The sequence below is a fragment of the Oncorhynchus clarkii genome, chromosome 12, assembly GCF_045791955.1.
Source record: "Oncorhynchus clarkii lewisi isolate Uvic-CL-2024 chromosome 12, UVic_Ocla_1.0, whole genome shotgun sequence".
NCBI lineage: Eukaryota > Metazoa > Chordata > Actinopteri > Salmoniformes > Salmonidae > Oncorhynchus > Oncorhynchus clarkii.
Window position 1 is genome coordinate 82,344,089 of NC_092158.1, and position 19,112 is coordinate 82,363,200.

Here is a 19,112-nt window from a genome sequence, read left to right on the forward strand (position 1 = left end):
CTACTCTACTCTACCATCCTCTCCTCTACTCTACCATCCTCTACTCTACCATCTTCTCCTCTACTCTACCATCCTCTACTCTACAATCCTCTACTCTACCATCCTCTACTCTACCATCTTCTCCTCTACTCTACCATCCTCTACTCTACTCTACCATCCTCTACTCTACTCTACCATCCCCTCCTCTACTCTACCATCCTCTCCTCTACTCTACCATCCTCTCCTCTACTCTACCATCCTCTCCTCTACTCTACCATCCTCTCCTCTACTCTACCATCCTCTACTCTACTCTACCATCCTCTACTCTACTCTACCATCCTCTCCTCTACCATCCTCTACTCTACCATACTCTACTCTACCATCCTCTACTCTACTCTACCATCCTCTACTCTACTCTACCATCCTCTACTCTACTCTACCCTCCTCTACTCTACTCTACTATCCTCTACTCTACTCTACCATACTCTACTCTACTCTACCATCCTCTACTCTACTCTACCATACTCTACTCTACTCTACCATCCTCTACTCTACTCTACCATCCTCTACTCTACTCTACTCTACCATCCTCTACTCTACTCTACCATCCTCTACTCTACTCTACCATCCTCTCCTCTACTCTACCATCCTCTCCTCTACTCTACCATCCTCTCCTCTACTCTACCATACTCTACTCTACTCTACCATCCTCTACTCTACTCTACCATCCTCTACTCTACTCTACCATCCTCTCCTCTACTCTACCATCCTCTCCTCTACTCTACCATCCTCTACTCTACTCTACCATCCTCTACTCTACTCTACCATCTTCTCCTCTACTCTACCATCTTCTCCTCTACTCTACCATCTTCTCCTCTACTCTACCACCTTCTCCTCTACTCTACCATCCTCTCCTCTCCTCTACCATCCTCTCCTCTACCATCTTCTCCTCTACTCTACCATCTTCTCCTCTACTCTACCATCTTCTCCTCTACTCTACCATACTCTACTCTACTCTACCATCCTCTACTCTACTCTACCATCCTCTACTCTACTCTACCATCCTCTCCTCTACTCTACCATCCTCTCCTCTACTCTACCATCCTCTACTCTACTCTACCATCCTCTACTCTACTCTACCATCCTCTCCTCTACTCTACCATCCTCTCCTCTACTCTACCATCCTCTCCTCTACTCTACCATACTCTACTCTACTCTACCATCCTCTACTCTACTCTACCATCCTCTACTCTACTCTACCATCCTCTCCTCTACTCTACCATCCTCTACTCTACTCTACCATCCTCTCATCTACTCTACCATCCTCTCATCTACTCTACCATCCTCTCCTCTACTCTACCATCTTCTCCTCTACTCTACCATCCTCTCCTCTACTCTACCATCCTCTCCTCTACTCTACCATCCTCTACTCTACTCTACCATCCTCTACTCTACCATCTTCTCCTCTACTCTACCATCCTCTACTCTACTCTACCATACTCTACTCTACTCTACCATCCTCTACTCTACTCTACCATACTCTACTCTACTCTACCATCCTCTACTCTACTCTACCATCCTCTACTCTACTCTACTCTACCATCCTCTACTCTACTCTACCATCCTCTACTCTACTCTACCATCCTCTCCTCTACTCTACCATCCTCTCCTCTACTCTACCATCCTCTCCTCTACTCTACCATACTCTACTCTACTCTACCATCCTCTACTCTACTCTACCATCCTCTACTCTACTCTACCATCCTCTCCTCTACTCTACCATCCTCTCCTCTACTCTACCATCCTCTCCTCTACTCTACCATACTCTACTCTACTCTACCATCCTCTCCTCTACTCTACCATCCTCTCCTCTACTCTACCATCCTCTACTCTACTCTACCATCCTCTACTCTACTCTACTCTACCATCCTCTACTCTACTCTACCATCCTCTACTCTCCTCTACTCTACCATCCTCTACTCTACTCTACCATCTTCTCCTCTACTCTACCATCTTCTCCTCTACTCTACCATCTTCTCCTCTACTCTACCACCTTCTCCTCTACTCTACCATCCTCTCCTCTCCTCTACCATCCTCTCCTCTACCATCTTCTCCTCTACTCTACCATCTTCTCCTCTACTCTACCATCTTCTCCTCTACTCTACCATCCTCTCATCTACTCTACCATCCTCTCATCTACTCTACCATCCTCTCCTCTACTCTACCATCCTCTCCTCTACTCTACCATCCTCTCCTCTACTCTACCATCCTCTCCTCTACTCTACAATCCTCTACTCTACTCTACCATCCTCTACTCTACCATCTTCTCCTCTACTCTACCATCCTCTACTCTACTCTACCATACTCTACTCTACTCTACCATCCTCTACTCTACTCTACCATACTCTACTCTACTCTACCATCCTCTACTCTACTCTACTCTACCATCCTCTACTCTACTCTACCATCCTCTACTCTACTCTACCATCCTCTCCTCTACTCTACCATCCTCTCCTCTACTCTACCATCCTCTCCTCTACTCTACCATACTCTACTCTACTCTACCATCCTCTACTCTACTCTACCATCCTCTACTCTACTCTACCATCCTCTCCTCTACTCTACCATCCTCTCCTCTACTCTACCATCCTCTCCTCTACTCTACCATACTCTACTCTACTCTACCATCCTCTCCTCTACTCTACCATCCTCTCCTCTACTCTACCATCCTCTACTCTACTCTACCATCCTCTACTCTACTCTACTCTACCATCCTCTACTCTACTCTACCATCCTCTACTCTCCTCTACTCTACCATCCTCTACTCTACTCTACCATCCTCTCCTCTACTCTACCATCTTCTCCTCTACTCTACCATCCTCTACTCTACCATCCTCTCCTCTACTCTACCATCCTCTACTCTACTCTACCATCCTCTCCTCTACTCTACCATCCTCTACTCTACTCTACCATCCTCTACTCTACTCTACCATCCTCTACTCTACTCTACCATCCTCTACTCTACTCTACCATCCTCTACTCTACTCTACCATCCTATCCTCTACTCTACCATCCTCTACTCTACCATCCTCTACTCTACTCTACCATCCTCTACTCTACTCTACCATCCTCTCCTCTACTCTACCATCTTCTCCTCTACTCTACCATCCTCTCCTCTACTCTACCATCCTCTCCTCTACTCTAACCATCCTCTCCTCTACTCTACCATCCTCTCCTCTCCTCTACCATCCTCTCCTCTACCATCCTCTACTCTACTCTACCATCTTCTCCTCTACTCTACCATCTTCTCCTCTACTCTACCATCCTCTCATCTACTCTACCATCCTCTCCTCTACTCTACCATCCTCTCCTCTACTCTAACATCCTCTACTCTACTCTACCATCCTCTCCTCTCCTCTACCATCCTCTCCTCTACCATCCTCTACTCTACTCTACCATCTTCTCCTCTACTCTACCATCCTCTCCTCTACTCTACCATCCTCTCCTCTACTCTACCATCCTCTCCTCTCCTCTACCATCCTCTCCTCTACCATCCTCTACTCTACTCTACCATCCTCTCCTCTACTCTACCATCCTCTCCTCTCCTCTACCATCCTCTCCTCTACCATCCTCTACTCTACTCTACCATCTTCTCCTCTACTCTACCATCCTCTCCTCTACTCTACCATCCTCTACTCTACTCTACCATCCTCTCCTCTACTCTACCATCCTCTACTCTACTCTACCATCCTCTACTCTACTCTACCATCCTCTACTCTACTCTACCATCCTCTACTCTACTCTACCATCCTATCCTCTACTCTACCATCCTCTACTCTACCATCCTCTACTCTACTCTACCATCCTCTCCTCTACTCTACCATCTTGTCCTCTACTCTACCATCCTCTCCTCTACTCTACCATCCTCTCCTCTACTCTACCATCCTCTCATCTACTCTACCATCCTCTCCTCTACTCTACCATCTTCTCCTCTACTCTACCATCCTCTACTCTACCATCCTCTCCTCTACTCTACCATCCTCTACTCTACTCTACCATCCTCTACTCTACTCTACCATCCTCTACTCTACTCTACCATCCTCTCCTCTCCTCTACCATCCTCTCCTCTACTCTACCATACTCTACTCTACTCTACCATCCTCTCCTCTACTCTACCATCCTCTCCTCTCCTCTACCATCCTCTCCTCTACCATCCTCTACTCTACTCTACCATCTTCTCCTCTACTCTACCATCTTCTCCTCTACTCTACCATCCTCTCATCTACTCTACCATCCTCTCATCTACTCTACCATCCTCTCCTCTACTCTACCATCTTCTCCTCTACTCTACCATCCTCTACTCTACTCTACCATCCTCTCCTCTCCTCTACCATCCTCTCCTCTCCTCTACCATCCTCTCCTCTACCATCCTCTACTCTACTCTACCATCTTCTCCTCTACTCTACCATCTTCTCCTCTACTCTACCATCCTCTCATCTACTCTACCATCCTCTCATCTACTCTACCATCTTCTCCTCTACTCTACCATCCTCTCCTCTACTCTACCATCCTCTCCTCTACTCTACCATCCTCTCCTCTCCTCTACCATCCTCTCCTCTACCATCCTCTACTCTACTCTACCATCTTCTCCTCTACTCTACCATCTTCTCCTCTACTCTACCATCCTCTCATCTACTCTACCATCCTCTCCTCTACTCTACCATCTTCTCCTCTACTCTACCATCCTCTCCTCTACTCTACCATCCTCTACTCTACTCTACCATCCTCTACTCTACTCTACCATCCTCTACTCTACTCTACCATCCTCTCCTCTCCTCTACCATCCTCTCCTCTACTCTACCATACTCTACTCTACTCTACCATCCTCTCCTCTACTCTACCATCCTCTCCTCTCCTCTACCATCCTCTCCTCTACTCTACCATCTTCTCCTCTACTCTACCATCTTCTCCTCTACTCTACCATTCTCTCATCTACTCTACCATCCTCTCATCTACTCTACCATCCTCTCCTCTACTCTACCATCTTCTCCTCTACTCTACCATCCTCTACTCTACCATCCTCTCCTCTACTCTACCATCCTCTACTCTACTCTACCATCCTCTACTCTACTCTACCATCCTCTACTCTACTCTACCATCCTCTCCTCTACTCTACCATCCTCTACTCTACTCTACCATTCTCTCCTCTACTCTACCATCCTCTACTCTACTCTACCATCCTCTACTCTACTCTACCATCCTCTACTCTACTCTACCATCCTCTCCTCTACCCTACCATCCTCTACTCTACTCTACCATCCTCTACTCTACTCTACCATCTTCTCCTCTACTCTACCATCATCTCCTCTACTCTACCATCCTCTACTCTACTCTACTCTACCATCCTCTCCTCTACTCTACCATCTTCTCCTCTACTCTACCATCATCTCCTCTACTCTACCATCCTCTACTCTACTCTACTCTACCATCCTCTCCTCTACTCTACCATCTTCTCCTCTACTCTACCATCTTCTCCTCTACTCTACCATCATCTCCTCTACTCTACCATCCTCTCCTCTACTCTACCATCCTCTACTCTACTCTACCATCCTCTACTCTACTCTACCATCCTCTACTCTACCATCCTCTACTCTACCATCCTCTCCTCTACTCTACCATCTTCTCCTCTACTCTACCATCCTCTACTCTACTCTACCATCCTCTACTCTACTCTACCATCCTCTCCTCTACTCTACCATCCTCTCCTCTACTCTACCATCTTCTCCTCTACTCTACCATCCTCTACTCTACCATCCTCTCCTCTACTCTACCATCCTCTACTCTACTCTACCATCCTCTACTCTACTCTACCATCCTCTACTCTACTCTACCATCCTCTCCTCTACTCTACCATCCTCTACTCTACTCTACCATTCTCTCCTCTACTCTACCATCCTCTACTCTACTCTACCATCCTCTACTCTACTCTACCATCCTCTACTCTACTCTACCATCCTCTCCTCTACCCTACCATCCTCTACTCTACTCTACCATCCTCTACTCTACTCTACCATCGTCTCCTCTACTCTACCATCATCTCCTCTACTCTACCATCCTCTACTCTACTCTACTCTACCATCCTCTCCTCTACTCTACCATCTTCTCCTCTACTCTACCATCATCTCCTCTACTCTACCATCCTCTCCTCTACTCTACCATCCTCTACTCTACTCTACCATCCTCTACTCTACTCTACCATCCTCTACTCTACCATCCTCTACTCTACCATCCTCTCCTCTACTCTACCATCTTCTCCTCTACTCTACCATCCTCTACTCTACTCTACCATCCTCTACTCTACTCTACCATCCTCTCCTCTACTCTACCATCCTCTCCTCTACTCTACCACCTTCTCCTCTACTCTACCATCCTCTCCTCTACTCTACCATCCTCTACTCTACCATCCTCTACTCTACTCTACCATCCTCTCCTCTACCATCCTCTCCTCTACTCCTCTACTCTACCATCCTCTACTCTACTCTACCATCCTCTACTCTACCATCCTCTCCTCTACCATCCTCTACTCTACTCTACCATCCTCTACTCTACTCTACCATCCTCTACTCTACCATCCTCTACTCTACCATCCTCTACTCTACTCTACCATCCTCTACTCTACTCTACTCTACCATCATCTCCTCTACTCTACCATCCTCTACTCTACTCTACCATCCTCTTCTCTACTCTACCATCCTCTACTCTACTCTACTCTACCATCCTCTACTCTACTCTACTCTACCATCCTCTACTCTACTCTACTCTACCATCCTCTCCTCTACCATCCTCTACTCTACTCTACCATCCTCTACTCTACTCTACCATCCTCTACTCTACCATCCTCTCCTCTACCATCCTCTACTCTCCTCTACCATCCTCTACTCTACTCTACCATCCTCTACTCTACCATCCTCTACTCTACCATCCTCTACTCTACTCTACTCTACCATCATCTCCTCTACTCTACCATCCTCTACTCTACTCTACCATCCTCTACTCTACTCTACCATCCTCTCCTCTACCATCCTCTACTCTACCATCCTCTCCTCTAATCTACCATCCTCTACTCTACTCTACCATCCTCTACTCTACCATCCTCTCCTCTACCATCCTCTACTCTACTCTACCATCCTCTACTCTACTCTACCATCCTCTACTCTACCATCCTCTACTCTACTCTACTCTACCATCCTCTACTCTACTCTACTCTACCATCATCTCCTCTACTCTACCATCCTCTCCTCTACTCTACCATCCTCTACTCTACTCTACCATCCTCTACTCTACTCTACCATCCTCTACTCTACTCTACCATCCTCTCCTCTACTCTACCATCCTCTACTCTACTCTACCATCTTCTACTCTACTCTACCATCCCCTCCTCTACCATCCTCTCCTCTCCTCTACTCTACCATCCTCTACTCTACTCTACCATCCTCTACTCTACTCTACCATCCTCTACTCTACTCTACCATCCTCTCCTCTACTCTACCATCCTCTACTCTACTCTACCATCCTCTACTCTACTCTACCATCCTCTCCTCTACTCTACCATCCTCCTCTACTCTACCATCCTCTCCTCTACTCTACCATCCTCTACTCTACTCTACCATCCTCTACTCTACTCTACCATCCTCTACTCTACTCTACCATCCTCTCCTCTACTCTACCATCCTCTACTCTACTCTACCATTCTCTCCTCTACTCTACCATCCTCTACTCTACTCTACCATCCTCTACTCTACTCTACCATCCTCTACTCTACTCTACCATCCTCTCCTCTACCCTACCATCCTCTACTCTACTCTACCATCCTCTACTCTACTCTACCATCTTCTCCTCTACTCTACCATCATCTCCTCTACTCTACCATCCTCTACTCTACTCTACTCTACCATCCTCTCCTCTACTCTACCATCTTCTCCTCTACTCTACCATCATCTCCTCTACTCTACCATCCTCTCCTCTACTCTACCATCCTCTACTCTACTCTACCATCCTCTACTCTACTCTACCATCCTCTACTCTACCATCCTCTACTCTACCATCCTCTCCTCTACTCTACCATCTTCTCCTCTACTCTACCATCCTCTACTCTACTCTACCATCCTCTACTCTACTCTACCATCCTCTCCTCTACTCTACCATCCTCTCCTCTACTCTACCATCCTTCTCCTCTACTCTACCATCCTCTCCTCTACTCTACCATCCTCTACTCTACCATCCTCTACTCTACTCTACCATCCTCTACTCTACTCTACCATCCTCTACTCTACCATCCTCTACTCTACCATCCTCTACTCTACTCTACTCTACCATCATCTCCTCTACTCTACCATCCTCTACTCTACTCTACCATCCTCTACTCTACTCTACCATCCTCTCCTCTACCATCCTCTACTCTACCATCATCTCCTCTACTCTACCATCCTCTACTCTACTCTACCATCCTCTACTCTACTCTACTCTACCATCCTCTACTCTACTCTACTCTACCATCCTCTCCTCTACCATCCTCTACTCTACTCTACCATCCTCTACTCTACTCTACCATCCTCTACTCTACCATCCTCTCCTCTACCATCCTCTACTCTACTCTACCATCCTCTACTCTACTCTACCATCCTCTACTCTACCATCCTCTCCTCTACCATCCTCTACTCTCCTCTACCATCCTCTACTCTACTCTACCATCCTCTACTCTACCATCCTCTACTCTACCATCCTCTACTCTACTCTACTCTACCATCATCTCCTCTACTCTACCATCCTCTACTCTACTCTACCATCCTCTACTCTACTCTACCATCCTCTCCTCTACCATCCTCTACTCTACCATCCTCTCCTCTACTCTACCATCCTCTACTCTACCATCTCTACCATCATCTACTCTACTCTACTCTACCATCATCTCCTCTACTCTACCATCCTCTCCTCTACTCTACCATCCTCTACTCTACTCTACCATCCTCTACTCTACTCTACCATCCTCTACTCTACTCTACCATCCTCTCCTCTACTCTACCATCCTCTACTCTACTCTACCATCTTCTACTCTACTCTACCATCCCCTCCTCTACCATCCTCTCCTCTCCTCTACTCTACCATCCTCTACTCTACTCTACCATCCTCTACTCTACTCTACCATCCTCTACTCTACTCTACCATCCTCTCCTCTACTCTACCATCCTCTACTCTCTACCATCCTCTACTCTACTCTACCATCCTCTACTCTACTCTACCATCCTCTCCTCTACTCTACCATCCTCTACTCTACTCTACCATTCTCTCCTCTACTCTACCATCCTCTACTCTACTCTACCATCCTCTACTCTACTCTACCATCCTCTACTCTACTCTACCCTCTACCATCCTCTACTCTACTCTACTCTACCATCCTCTCCTCTACTCTACCATCTTCTCCTCTACTCTACCATCATCTCCTCTACTCTACCATCCTCTCCTCTACTCTACCATCCTCTACTCTACTCTACCATCCTCTACTCTACTCTACCATCCTCTACTCTACAATCCTCTACTCTACCATCCTCTCCTCTACTCTACCATCATCTCCTCTACTCTACCATCCTCTACTCTACTCTACCATCCTCTACTCTACTCTACCATCCTCTCCTCTACTCTACCATCCTCTCCTCTACTCTACCACCTTCTCCTCTACTCTACCATCCTCTCCTCTACTCTACCATCCTCTACTCTACCATCCTCTACTCTACTCTACCATCCTCTACTCTACTCTACCATCCTCTCCTCTACCATCCTCTACTCTACTCTACCATCCTCTACTCTACTCTACCATCCTCTACTCTACGATCCTCTCCTCTACCATCCTCTACTCTACTCTACCATCCTCTACTCTACTCTACCATCCTCTACTCTACCATCCTCTACTCTACCATCCTCTACTCTACTCTACCATCCTCTACTCTACTCTACTCTACCATCATCTCCTCTACTCTACCATCCTCTACTCTACTCTACCATCCTCTACTCTACTCTACCATCCTCTACTCTACTCTACCATCCTCTACTCTACTCTACTCTATCCTCTACTCTACTCTACTCTACCATCCTCTCCTCTACCATCCTCTACTCTACTCTACCATCCTCTACTCTACTCTACCATCCTCTACTCTACCATCCTCTCCTCTACCATCCTCTACTCTCCTCTACCATCCTCTACTCTACTCTACCATCCTCTACTCTACCATCCTCTACTCTACCATCCTCTACTCTACTCTACCATCTCCTCTACTCTACCATCCTCTACTCTACTCTACCATCCTCTACTCTACTCTACCATCCTCTACTCTACCATCCTCTCCTCTACCATCCTCTACTCTACTCTACCATCCTCTACTCTACTCTACCATCCTCTACTCTACCATCCTCTACTCTACTCTACTCTACCATCCTCTACTCTACTCTACTCTACCATCATCTCCTCTACTCTACCATCCTCTCCTCTACTCTACCATCCTCTACTCTACTCTACCATCCTCTACTCTACTCTACCATCCTCACCTCTACTCTACCATCCTCTCCTCTACTCTACCATCCTCTACTCTACTCTACCATCTTCTACTCTACTCTACCATCCCCTCCTCTACCATCCTCTCCTCTCCTCTACTCTACCATCCTCTACTCTACTCTACCATCCTCTACTCTACTCTACCATCCTCTACTCTACTCTACCATCCTCTCCTCTACTCTACCATCCTCTACTCTACCATCCTCTACTCTACTCTACCATCCTCTCCTCTACTCTACCATCCTCTACTCTACCATCCTCTACTCTACCATACTCTACTCTACCATCCTCTACTCTACTCTACCATCCTCTACTCTACTCTACCATCCTCTACTCTACTCTACCATCCTCTCCTCTACTCTACCATACTCTACTCTACTCTACCATCCTCTACTCTACTCTACCATCCTCTCCTCTACTCTACCATCCTCTACTCTACTCTACCATCTTCTCCTCTACTCTACCATCCTCTACTCTACTCTACCATCCTCTACTCTACTCTACCATCCTCTACTCTACTCTACCATCCTCAACTCTACCATCCTCTCCTCTCCTCTACCATCCTCTACTCTACCATCCTCTACTCTACTCTACCATCCTCTACTCTACTCTACCATCCTCTCCTCTACTCTACCATCCTCTACTCTACTCTACCATCTTCTACTCTACTCTACCATCCCCTCCTCTACCATCCTCTCCTCTCCTCTACTCTACCATCCTCTACTCTACTCTACCATCCTCTACTCTACTCTACCATCCTCTACTCTACTCTACCATCCTCTCCTCTACTCTACCATCCTCTACTCTACCATCCTCTACTCTACTCTACCATCCTCTCCTCTACTCTACCATCCTCTACTCTACCATCCTCTACTCTACCATACTCTACTCTACCATCCTCTACTCTACTCTACTCTACCATCATCTCCTCTACTCTACCATCCTCTACTCTACTCTACCATCCTCTACTCTACTCTACCATCCTCTCCTCTACCATCCTCTACTCTACCATCCTCTCCTCTAATCTACCATCCTCTACTCTACTCTACCATCCTCTACTCTACCATCCTCTCCTCTACCATCCTCTACTCTACTCTACCATCCTCTACTCTACTCTACCATCCTCTACTCTACTCTACTCTACCATCCTCTACTCTACTCTACTCTACCATCATCACCTCTACTCTACCATCCTCTCCTCTACTCTACCATCCTCTACTCTACTCTACCATCCTCTACTCTACTCTACCATCCTCTACTCTACTCTACCATCCTCTCCTCTACTCTACCATCCTCTACTCTACTCTACCATCTTCTACTCTACTCTACCATCCCCTCCTCTACCATCCTCTCCTCTCCTCTACTCTACCATCCTCTACTCTACTCTACCATCCTCTACTCTACTCTACCATCCTCTACTCTACTCTACCATCCTCTCCTCTACTCTACCATCCTCTACTCTACCATCCTCTACTCTACTCTACCATCCTCTCCTCTACTCTACCATCCTCTACTCTACCATCCTCTACTCTACCATACTCTACTCTACCATCCTCTACTCTACTCTACCATCCTCTACTCTACTCTACCATCCTCTACTCTACTCTACCATCCTCTCCTCTACTCTACCATACTCTACTCTACTCTACCATCCTCTACTCTACTCTACCATCCTCTCCTCTACTCTACCATCCTCTACTCTACTCTACCATCTTCTCCTCTACTCTACCATCCTCTACTCTACTCTACCATCCTCTACTCTACTCTACCATCCTCTACTCTACTCTACCATCCTCAACTCTACCATCCTCTCCTCTCCTCTACCATCCTCTACTCTACCATCCTCTACTCTACTCTACCATCCTCTACTCTACTCTACCATCCTCTCCTCTACCATCCTCTACTCTACTCTACTCTCCTCTACCATCCTCTACTCTACTCTACTCTACTCTACCATACTCTACTCTACCATCCTCTACTCTACTCTACTCTACTCTACTCTACCATCCTCTACTCTACTCTACCATACTCTACTCTACCATCCTCTCCTCTACTCTACCATCCTCTCCTCTACCATCCTCTCCTCTCCTCTACCATCCTCTCCTCAGTTCTGTGCTGTCTGTTCTACTGTATTCCATGGACTTGTGTTATAAGCGCACTATCACTTCCGACCTCAAGACTCATCCTTTAAGACATGAAGTCACTGGATGCAGGGCCCTCCGTGACTCACACAGAGGTCATGACCTTTTCTCACTAGCACTGGCACTCTACCATCCTCTCCTCTACTCTACCATCCTCTCCTCTACTCTACCATCCTCTACTCTACTCTACCATCCTCTCCTCTACTCTACCATCCTCTACTCTACTCTACCATCCTCTACTCTACCATCTTCTCCTCTACTCTACCATCCTCTCCTCTCCTCTACCATCCTCTCCTCTACTCTACCATCCTCTCCTCTACTCTACCATCCTCTCCTCTACCATCCTCTACTCTACTCTACTCTCCTCTACTCTACCATCCTCTACTCTACTCTACTCTACTCTACTCTACTCTACCATCCTCTCCTCTACCATCCTCTACTCTACTCTACTCTACTCTACTCTACTCTACTCTACTCTACTCTCCTCTACTCTACTCTACTCTACTCTACTCTACCATCCTCTCCTCTACCATCCTATACTCTACTCTACTCTACTCTACTCTACTCTACCATCCTCTCCTCTACCATCCTCTCCTCTACCATCCTCTCCTCTACCATCCTCTACTCTACTCTACCATCCTCTCCTCTACTCTACCATCCTCTACTCTACTCTACTCTACTCTACCATCCTCTCCTCTACCATCCTCTCCTCTACCATCCTCTCCTCTACCATCCTCTACTCTACTCTACTCTCCTCTACCATCCTCTACTCTACTCTACTCTACTCTACCATACTCTACTCTACCATCCTCTACTCTACTCTACTCTACTCTACTCTACCATCCTCTCCTCTACCATCCTTTACTCTACTCTACCATACTCTACTCTACCATCCTCTCCTCTACTCTACCATCCTCTCCTCTACCATCCTCTCCTCTCCTCTACCATCCTCTCCTCAGTTCTGTGCTGTCTGTTCTACTGTATTCCATGGACTTGTGTTATAAGCGCACTATCACTTCCGACCTCAAGACTCATCCTTTAAGACATGAAGTCACTGGATGCAGGGCCCTCCGTGACTCACACAGAGGTCATGACCTTTTCTCACTAGCACTGGCATGGACCTTTGCATCACTTCCTACCTATCGAGGCCAGTGCATCACAGCGTCATGTCTGTCTGGGTCAATATCATCTGTGCTCTCTGCTCATCCAACTGTGTCAAACTGATGCACTAGGGTAAATAGATACTACCAAATACCTTTACCGCTACAAAAGAGGACTGCTTCCTGTATTTGGCTGTGAGATGGCACTAGAAATACAAGGCCAAGATTGAAGACCTTGTATTAATGTCTATTGACTAAAGGTAATAGCTTTGCTGCCTGCGACTCAGCCTTTAGGTTACTCCAGGCTGGCCTGTAACAGCCCATAGGCAAGCTTTTAGTACAACTATCCGACGTTGGAGGTTTCAATATTCTGTTTATGTCCCTACATCATCACATAAACACACACACACACACACACACACACACACACACACACACACACACACACACACACACACACACACACACACACACACACACACACTGAAGTCTGCTGTGCTGCATGCAGGGCTCTCTGCTGCTTCAGGCCTGCTCCCGCGAGTGTCTAAATTATCTATATCGTCACACAGGAAACACATCGCGAGCACCAAGCTGAGCGAGAGGCCAGTGAGGAACCCTGGGATACTGGTTCCGCTCTCTTCCTGTGCAGACTAGAGCCGGTGGAAGAAGCTGCACATCCATATATGCAGAGCAGCTCACTGGTCCAATACTAAGATGGAAACATTCTCACCACCCACACAGTGCACGTGGAAAGCCCTCGCTTCATACTTCACTTACATTTACGTCGAAGTCAGTGAGCCATCGAGACTATCCTTGTGACTTTGGTTACATATGAGCGTATTCATATTTGCATAATTATGGAAGTCTATCTCATAAAGCCAGAGCCACTGTGCCTTTGATGGGGGGAGAGGGGAGAAGGGAGAGGAGAGAGGGGTGGGGTGGGTGGAGGGGAATAACACTCGTTTCAGCTCCTACATGTTTCCCCTGTCTTACTCATGCTGTGTGTGTGTGTGTGTGTGTGTGTGTGTGTGTGTGTGTGTGTGTGTGTGTGTGTGTGTGTGTGTGTGTGTGTGTGTGTGTGTGTGTGTGTGTGTGTGTGTGTGTGTGTGAGTGTGCGTGTTTCGCCCTATACACCTATACATGCATTCAAAAGTTGGATTTATCTGAGAGCAATGACAGACATATAAACCCACATACATGCTATGCACACTGCACACTTGTGCGAGAGATAACCTACAGTGTAGGCTACATAGGCTACTATATGCATGCCATAACGCTCGAACCAATGGGCTATACATTAAATTAGAATAGATTACATTCGCACATCACTGCACAAAATATGCATAAAATTTATATTTGAACCGGAAAGACATACAGTCAGTTAGGTGGCACATAGCTACAGTATAGATAGACTATAACACTTAAGATCACACAGGATATTATGGTGAGTAGCCGAACCTATATAACGACATATAGGCGTGTATTAATATGACAACAATGAAATATCATCAAACCTCTATGTTGTATCCGAAACTGCTCCCTCTCCTACCTGCCCTTTTCATCTAAACACCAGCCTATTTTTCAGATGCGACGCGTTAAAAATCAACATTCCGCCCTCTACCCCAAGACAGGAAAATGGGTTCAAATACTGCACCTGGGATTGAAGAATAAGGCGGAGGGGTAGACTGAGAGGGAGAAATGAACAATATGGTATCTCTCCGCTCCCCTCTCATCCTTTCCTATTTTCTTGTCTTGGAATGTGTTTTCTGTCTTCTCACCCTGTTTTTTTCTTTGTATTTCACTCTCCCCTCCCTCCCTCTCTTCCCCTGTGCTCGGAATACTAAACGGGCTTCTCCGCTCGCTGACTGTATAGCGCTACCCGTGCTAAAGACATACTGATATATATGTGTGGTAGAGAGGGGAGACAGAGCCGAGCAGAGCCCGGGGATGGGAGGGGACGGGGGACGGTAGAGGCAGTGTGTGAGGAGGAGAGGGGGTGTTGCTGGAGGCGAGGAGACGCGTGGTGCGATAGGGACAGACCACTGTGGCTCAGCCCACCGCCAAAGGGACACGGCGTATGTGCCATGGTGTCCGGACGAGTGATAGCGCGCAGCACCTCGTTAGGATCAAATCATGGTTTCGTGATAATATAATTTCCCTTCGTGTGTGTACTGTAGGCCTATCTAACGATGTGACAAAACACCAACACCAAAATAATTGAAAACTGCAGCAATGTTGGCAACTGTAGTGGGAAGCATTCCATTGTAGCCTATATGTGGCGTTGCTAATCTTTGTCAACCCGAGCCAGCCCATGAGATCTTACTAGAATGAGTTTAGACATCGCATAATTTGAGGCTGTGAGTGACTACGCCTCATGACGTAGGCTACCGGGCATTTCAAGTTCTGTAGTAAATCAAGTCATCTCTCTCATTTGCAAGTTATTCATGGTAGGCTTATTATTGGGTTACTACCTACCGTGTTAAGTGTAAGCTGCATTGTATTTATGATTACCCATTCCTCTTGATTTCATTTACAGTTGCAAATGTGTTTACTGTAGAAAATTACAACTGCCTTGTCCTTTGGCTGGACTAGGCCGTAGAAGCTGCCTAGATGGCAATGCCTGCTGTCTCAAATAAATGTATCTACACATTATTTATACAGGTAGTTGAAATATAGTGTAGGCCAGGCTGTATAAGGTCTGCTTTCCTCTAGGATGGCCCAGCCCACGGTCCAAATAGGGATTTTAAGCACTTCTCAGCATTTCAAGCTATCAAGGGACGTAATGTTTTTTTAGGTCAAATAATCAGAATACTCAGCCAGGAGCCATGCATGGCTGATGGACTGAAGGTACAGGAGACATGCATGGCTGATGGACAGAAGGTACAGGAGCCATGCATGGCTGATGGACGGAAGGTACAGGAGCCATGCATGGCTGATGGACTGAAGGTACAGGAGCCATGCATGGCTGATGGACTGAAGGTACAGGAGCCATGCATGGCTGATGGACTGAAGGTACAACTTCTTGGGCTGACATGAGATATGATGCTGTATGACTTTATGTAGATACACCTCAATGAGATGGTTGTTTTTGGGACAAGAGACTTTGGCTTGACTAACACTGATAATGATAACCCTCTTTGATCACTATAGCTGAAAATAGCTGAGTAATAGCATATTACTGGCAATACTGATATCTATGTTATGTACAGTAAATATTCTAGTATTAACAGGGCAATTCTCAAATTTCTACCATAATTATATGTGTGGAATTAATACTCCCAAGTGATCACAGACATTCATAATAAGTCATAATTACTTCCCTCCTGATCATCTGATCACAGACAGTCATAATAAGTCATAATTACTTCTCTCCTGATCATCTGGTCCCAGACAGTCATAATAAGTCATAATTACTTCTCTCCTGATCATCTGATCACAGAAAGGAAAAGAGGGTGATGGTGGACAGAGAGAGAGAGTGTCCGAGTGGAGAACCCCCAGAGCGAGGGATGACTGATGTATAAATGACGGTAAACAGCTGCCTCTGTTAACTGTCACTGCAGAGCACAGAGCGAGAGAGAGGCTGAGAGAGGATGAAAGAGGACAGGGATGATACAGTGCGAGAGAGGGGAGGAGAGAGACAGAATGTGAAAGGACAGGTCAGAAACAGACAGAGTGGATATAAAAGTGAGATAGGAAGAGGACAAGTAGAGTAGAAGAGAGGCAAATGGGATTGAGATGAGAGAAACTAAAAGCCTGGCCTACAGCAGCAGCCACTGTCCAAACTGAGACTGTGTCGCTTTTAGAACAAGCACTGACATGACACTTATCTTCCCCTTTAAGAGCACACGCACACAAACACACACTTACCATGAAATACTGGCCTTATTGATCGCACACCCACACATACACACTCATCTTTAAGGATCTATCCTGTTAATTCCTTTTCTCAAGATCTGTTTATTGACATATTCAAGATTTGGGAGGGATCTGTCATGTTGATCCCTGACCCTGTCCCCTTGACCCTAGATGCTGTGTGACCCCAGCTGACTACAGGTCAGACATGCCACCATATAAAGAGATAGGAGAGAGGGAGATAGGAGAGAGGGAGAGTCCTCACCATCCTTTGAGTCTGTGTTCGTGTAGTAACTGCTCTGCATTTACTTTTAGTGTGACATTTAATTAGCAGCTTGTTTTTATGTATTTGCCCTCTCTTACCAAAAGTCTCTATTCATCTTTCATCCCTTCATTTTCATATGTTACCATGACTACCGTCTCTCAGGGCGAGTCGCCCACACCTCTCTTTCTCCTTCCCTTGCTTTTCATTTCCTTGATGTGACTCCCCCCTCTGCCTCCTACTCCCTTTCCCTCTATTCTGTTCTCTCTCTTTAGTCGTCAACCCCCTTTACTCTCTCTCTCCCTGTTTATCTTCTTTCTCTGCCTCTTTCTTCCTTCATCCTTCCATTCTATCCATCTCTGTCCCTGGTCTTTACTTTCTCATTCCTTCATGTCATTAGAAGCCATGTGTCATCATCAAAGTCACATTACAAATATAGATGTACATTTTCAAATGAAGGTGTTAAATGGAAGGAAACGTAAATGACCTGTCCCTGACAGACCTGTCCCTGACAGACGTGTCCCTGACAGACGTGTCCCTGACAGACGTGTCCCTGACAGACCTGTCCCTGACAGACGTGTCCCTGACAGACGTGTCCCTGACAGACCTGTCCCTGACAGACGTGTCCCTGACAGACCTGTCCCTGACAGACGTGTCCCTGACAGACCTGTCCCTGACAGACGTGTCCCTGACAGACCTGTCCCTGACAGACGTGTCCCTGACAGACCTGTCCCTGACAGACGTGTCCCTGACAGACGTGTCCCTGACAGTCGTGTCCCTGACAGACGTGTCCCTGACAGTCGTGTCCCTGACAGACGTGTCCCTGACAGACGTGTCCCTGACAGAAGTGTCCCTGACAGACCTGTCCCTGACAGACGTGTCCCTGACAGACCTGTCCCTGACAGACGTGTCCCTGACAGACCTGTCCCTGACAGACGTGTCCCTGACAGACCTTTCCCTGACAGACGTGTCCCTGACAGACCTGTCCCTGACAGTCGTGTCCCTGACAGAAGTGTCCCTGACAGTCGTGTCCCTGACAGACGTGTCCCTGACAGACGTGTCCCTGACAGACCCTGACAGACGTGTCCCTGACAGACGTGTCCCTGACAGTCGTGTCCCTGACAGACGTGTCCCTGACAGACCTGTCCCTGACAGACGTGTCCCTGACAGAC

The 19,112-nt window shown here is 46.8% G+C and overlaps 1 protein-coding gene across 1 annotated transcript in view; it reads right to left on the bottom strand.

Annotated features, from left to right (window-relative positions):
* The window catches only part of LOC139422312 (synaptotagmin-C-like), a 52,077-nt gene extending 36,543 nt beyond the window's left edge, over nucleotides 1–15,534 (bottom strand). Inside the window, exon 1 of the mRNA XM_071173506.1 lies at nucleotides 15,481–15,534. The gene's annotated coding sequence lies outside the window, so the exon portion shown is untranslated. The remainder of the gene's footprint in view (nucleotides 1–15,480) is intronic.
* Between the last annotated feature and the right edge of the window lie 3,578 nt (nucleotides 15,535–19,112).